Genomic DNA, 6,372 nt, shown 5'->3' on the forward strand with positions numbered 1-6,372 from the left:
TGCATCCAGTTTGCCAAAATGGACACAACTGGGCATGATTTCCAGGGTTTACTGGTGGAACGGAAGACAGGAAGGACAGAGCAACTACCTTTAATGTATATCTTTATTTATATAGAGCTACTGATTTATGCAGCGCTGTACAGCAGAACAAGAAATGAATACAACAAAAACAGGGGGTCATTACAATAATAGATAAATACAAATAAATACAAAGTACAGTTGCATTAAGGATTCCACCTAGTTAAGTGTCAAGAGAAGAGGATGAAATCCCTGCCCTGTAGAGCTTACAGTCTAAGCGAGAGGGTAACTTGCAGACACAAATAGGAGAATATAAGTGCTGCAGGTTACAGTGGGTTACACCGTACTATAAGTTATATAAGTGTACTATAAGTTCCCAGTTCAGGTACTGTGCGAGTGCCCCAAGAGGTAGTCTTTGAATTTAGTTCTGGAGACTGAGGAAGGATTCTCTCCAGAGGAATTCAGGGATGGCATTCCAAATGTAAGGAGCAGCAAGGCAGAAAGCAGAGCAACAGAAATTATGGGGACTGCAACTGTACTTGGGGATGGAAATGACCCCTTTTAGTTGCACCACCCTTATAGTTGTTGGTGTCTATTACAAATACACCCACAGAATGCAGAATATTTATGTAAAATTAATTATCAGCGGAAATGATGAATACCATACATAGTACTAATGTATTAGACGTATTTAAAGACTACTGTATGTGAGTAAATGCTTTAACTTCTTGACAGAATACAGTAGTTTCTACCCTAGTGCATGGGGCTGATTAGAAATGAACCAAAACTGGTTTGATTCCTCCATAGGAAACCAGTACTGACAAATGTTAATGCTTCTGCAAATCTATTCCAAACGGATATTGTTTCATTGCTTTTATCACAGGTTGTGGAACAACTGAAAATGTGTACATTCTAAATAAGCAGAAAAAAGGTTTGATCTAAGTTAGGATATCTAATGAAACATGCGTTTTAGCATTGGTCTTAATAGAAACTGAAAGTTTCTGAAATGTGCGGTTAAATACACAAAATTTTTTTCTCTCCCAAAGAAGAAGAAGAGGCTAAATTCATACACAAGATTTCCTATGACTAATGGTTTATACTGTGGACAAACAACTGACATAATGATTACAGCAATGCCACTTCCAAGAAGCAACCATGATGCCATTTTATTTCTGGGGGAGTACCACTTACAGCTGTTAGCACAATCTGTACATCTGAGCATTAGAAAAATATCAGTATCCTTATAGTGCTCTAACACAGATATGCAACTTGGCAGACAGTTCTGCGTGGTGCGCTAGTTTAGCTGTTATGGTCCAAATTACATATTTGAAGATGCTTTCCTTGGTTAGTCTGGCAGAAAGTCAGATCAATTTAGAATCTCTGTTGATTTAAGAGGGATGCCAAACCAAAAACTCGCACATTTGTCTGGCAGGCTTTTAACTTCCAGCACAAAAGAGAGGGGGTGGAATAATATGCCTGTTTGCTCAGTTTATACACATTTTATATTTATATAGTGATAACCCTGTCACTAGGCAGTTACAAAATACAGAAGATCCTAAGATAACTAAGCAGCTTTTAAATCTCACACTATTCTTTACAATTATAAAAGTAGGTAAAGTTTCAAACACAAAAGCACTGCAATGCTTGGGTTTAAGGTCTCTCTGGTGCTACTAAAGGAATTCTGAATAACACATACAATTATTATAGCACAATGAAAAAGCTTTAGCATATGTCATGCTAAAAGAAATCTATGGATTAATAGATAAAATATATAAATAATATTTAGACAGATTGTGTATATTGTATAAAATGATATTGTTTGACTGATCAATAATTTTAATACCTCAGTTTTACTTTTCTTTGCTTTACTTTACTTTTACTTTACTGCAGTAAGCAAAGTATTGGGAAGATATTGCCACTTACTCCTAAAGCTAAATGTATAGTAAATTTCAAGGGTATCTAGAAAAAAGTACTTTTTGTGGCATACTGCAACATTTTAGGGACACATGCAAACAGAAACCAGCAGAAAGTTTAGAGCTCAGTCTCACTAATATGTGGAATATTGCAGAGGCATTTATTCCAGCAAGACTATTGTGTATAGAGCCCTTATTTATACAAAGATTTCTTTCCTTTGAAGATTCATCATTTATAGCATAAAAGTAGGTATTCACAATGTATTTTTATTATAGGAATGGATATTCCCATAGCATAATGTAATCACAGATATCTGTTTACTATAGTGAAGGTATTATACCATGAAGCAAGTATATAACTCATGATAACGCATAATATCATAATGATCTCACCGTCAGCAGTATAATTTGTCTATTTCCAATCAACATAAAGCAGCTAACAGGGCTCCAAAATGGCTAAATAGTTAGTACCAGAAATGCAGATGCATCAGTTATTTAATGTGGCAAGTGGAAGAGTCATAAAAATCAAAGGCAGAGAAACTGCTGCAGTAATGATTGAAAGCTGTCACTGGGACACAGTTACGTTTAAAGGAACAGTAACGCCAAAAAATGAAAGTGTATGAAAGTAATTAGAATATAATGTACTGCTGCCCTGCACTGGTACAACTGGGGTGTTTTCCCCAGAAACTTATATAAATAAAGTTGCTCTGTAGCAATGGGGGCAGCCATTCAAAGGAGAAAAGGCACAGGCACATAGCAGATAACACTATTGTATTCTAGAGAGGTTAACTGTTATCTGCTATGTAACCTGTGCCTTTTCTCCATTTTTCCAGCTTGAATGGCTGCCCCCATGGCCACGCACTAGCGTTACTGTAGCAAAAACACAACTTTTACAAGTGCAGGGCAACAGTACATTATATTTTAATTGATTTAAAAAACTTTCATTTTTGGTGTTACTGTTCCTTTAAAAAATTAGTCAGTGCAATTGCGGCTTGCTGCCACAGTGCACTGTATTGTTTTTGTGTCTGTTTACTTTTAGTGTGATGTAAAGAGATATTCTGAGACCATTTGCAGTTGGTCTTCATTTTTCATTGTTGTCATTTCTTTGTCGTTTTTGAAATATTTAGCTTTTTGTGCAGCATTACTTTAGTTTGGAATTTCAGCACCTATCTGGTTGCTAGGGTTTAAATAACCTAGTAACCAGGAAGTTGTTTGAATGAGAGACTTGAATTTGAATAGGAGGGACTAAATAGGAAGATAAGTAATAAAAAGTAACATACCTTTTGTGACCAGTTTAAATGTTGCCAAGAACTAACCATTCAGTAACATACTAAAAATTCACTTGAAAGTGAACCGCCCCTTTTATGCACAGTGGAACATATCATTACAGAAAGTTTTTAAACCTGTTTTACACCAACCTATGAGTTTTGTGAGGAACCCCTCTGTTGTGGAAGGAATTGGAGTCTGAACCACAGGCACCTTAATCCCACTGCTCCTCCACCTTAATCCTCAAAGTCATAAAAAAATGATGTATATATGTATGCATGTATAACTTTATTTCTGAAGCACTAAATGAATAAGCGGTGCTATACATTTTTACAGAAAAGAAAAGTACACACAGAGAGGACAAACATAATAAATAGTAATAAGTATCAGGCATAGTAATAAGTATAATTATACAGAGATTAAGTGCCATTTGCTAAAAGACACAGTAATAAAAGAGGTAGGTCCCTGCCACGTGGAATTAATCTAAGATGGTAAATAACACACAGACACAAATCAAAGGGAAAAAGAGTACAGAGGTAAAAACTAAGTGAGCTTTATCAGAAAGGTCTAAGTAAATGCAGCCATAAGCACTCACAGAAAAGCTGCACTGAGTCCTCTATCAAAAGAAACACAGGATTTCTTGTCTCCTTTCTTGCAAATATGTTCTTAGGTTATCTGACTTCCTCTCTCTTCTTTCATTCCTGGGGCCAGAGTCTGAGCATCTCTCTCCCCTCTCCTGCTCCCCCCCCCCACCCTTAGGAATGTGTAATCTGAGCTATAATGGCTAGAGCTGCAGCAGGAAGCTATGAAGACCAAGCAAAAATGGCAGCTGCAATCTTAAACAAACAGAGAAAGCTTCTAGGGCTTTTTACTCAGGTATGGTAATACTGAATAAATATAGCATTTTAGGTGGCACTAATGTGGCAAATCTCTTGGCAGTAAAATGCCAAAATATCGGGAATGAAAGATTTTTCTGAGAGAGGAAGTCACATAACCTAAGCACATGTTTACAAGAAAGAAAACAAGAAATTATTTACATAGAGCAGAGGCTGGGGGAAAAGAAAGTTGTGCAAGAACCCTAAAGAATGTTAGCAGTTGCAGATAAGAGCAGGTAGTGTGTTTGAGAGTGACTTTTCAGCATTAGAATCACTTAAATCCTCAGTCTCAATTCTATAGCAGTTATGGCCTCTTTCATTTAAGGTTTTTCTTCCACGGATTAAAAAACAGTCAATCACTTGCATTTACAGTGCAAGTTTTTTAAAAAGCTACTCCTCCCATTTTTGTCTAACGTACTCTTACTCGTACCTCTTACTCGTACCTAGTTCACCTTTAGCAGCCCAAACAAGCAGCAGCGGCAGTAGCCCACTAGATTATTGTATTTAGTGTACTGCATCAATTGCTGCTTGTTTGGATTTTTTATATATTGGTGTGACTGTTAGGAAGTGCAGCATCCAGTGAAGAGCCACAAAATTCAAGATGTCTTATTATTAGGGTCATTATTAACTCCTGATTCATGCCAGGCATTCAAAATATCCACTTGTTTTTTACTACACTGTTGCTAGGCTTTCATACCCTTTAACAACAGCTCCATCATACAGACGAAGACTTTACATTTTTAATTTTATTCCTGTTCTAGAAAAATGTTGACCTTTGCATTCCTTCACTGGGGATGGTATGGAACTGCTGCTTGCAAGTAAATCAAAGCTCACATTTGTTAAAGAAAGGGTGGATAGCACTATAACAATGTGTTTGCTTTAATAAACATAGGCTATATTCCTATTTAAGCAGTTCTCAGTTTGGCATTGCTTCATGTTGATTTCCGAGCAATACCGGTGAATTAAGCCAATGTTTTTCACAAAAGAGCATCTGTAGGATGAAGGATTGGTGATATACAGTATAAATGCTAAAATAAATGCTCCCAAAAATAAAATAAATTAAAATTGTAAGTTTTCCTATACATTAATTACATTTCAATTGATTATAGGAGACATATAGCATAACTTAAACCCCCTTTATTTTGTAGGCAATAATGAATACTATATGGTATTGGTTTTACTCTGGGATACAAATTTATAATTATCTTTAAAAATGGCCCCTGGAACTTCTTATAGATCTGATATGGTCCCTGCCCATGTTACAAATGAGATGTGGGCATATCCTAACTGTCTCAGCCAGAATCACAGCAGGAAGGGGAAGCCATGCAATTACACAAGCCAAGACAGTTCCTTATCAGGTCAGCTAGCTGCTGATTGGTTCCTATCCCACAGTGCAGTGTGCTAAATGCCGGTGGCTCCCCTGCACAGCCTGGAAAAGCAGGCAGCAGGGAATGGAACAGCTGAGCAAAACTAGTAGGACTTTTGAAGAAGTTTACTAGAAATCAGTTTGAAACAGAACTTGTTTCCTTCTATATCTAAGAGTATAATCCACACAATATATCTCCTTTAAAGATACTCCAGGATTACCTTCAACTGCGCACGTGCCAGCAAGCTCCATGTCACGGAACTGACTCAAAGAGAACATGAAGATTCAGAAGATGGCTCCTGCTGGCTCCGCTGCTCTATTCTGCTTGTTTTGGTCAGCTTTAATATCAGAGACACTGTTCCCTAAAATAGACTCTGCGGGGAGGTTAGGTTTTAATCAGGCTTGCATACCTTCCAACTATTTTGGAGGGACAGTCTTGATTTTAACAGCTAAGCCCGCAGTCCCTTTCTTATTGAAAAATCCCTCATTTCCCTTTGATCTTCTGCAATAAATGCCAAAAAAAGATACAAAGTTTCTCAAACTTAATTAGATAAGGAGTCTTTTGGTAGAGAGCCCAGAATACTCAACAGTCAACACTTGCACTTAGATAACTAATAAGATAAACACATGTTTTTGTCCCTTCTATTTTTAAAGTGGAGTTATGCTTTTAGCCCAAAAAGCCTTTCTGGTGTTTCAAGTTTGCTTCCCTATTTATAACATCACTAATATAAGCTGCCATAAACCAGTCCTTTATACTGCAGCTGTCTGGGCCTTTGTGTACTTGAAATGACAGGACCTATTTTGACTATAAAGGTGGACATACATGTCACAATTACAATGGTCACAGGAAAGATCGTTTGTATCCTCCATTAACGTTCAGGGCTGAATCGTCAGATAGGGAGGTAGAAACAATAGGAATTCTAACCCTATCTGA

The sequence above is a fragment of the Xenopus tropicalis genome, chromosome 5 (genome assembly GCF_000004195.4).
Source record: "Xenopus tropicalis strain Nigerian chromosome 5, UCB_Xtro_10.0, whole genome shotgun sequence".
Classification (NCBI taxonomy): domain Eukaryota; kingdom Metazoa; phylum Chordata; class Amphibia; order Anura; family Pipidae; genus Xenopus; species Xenopus tropicalis.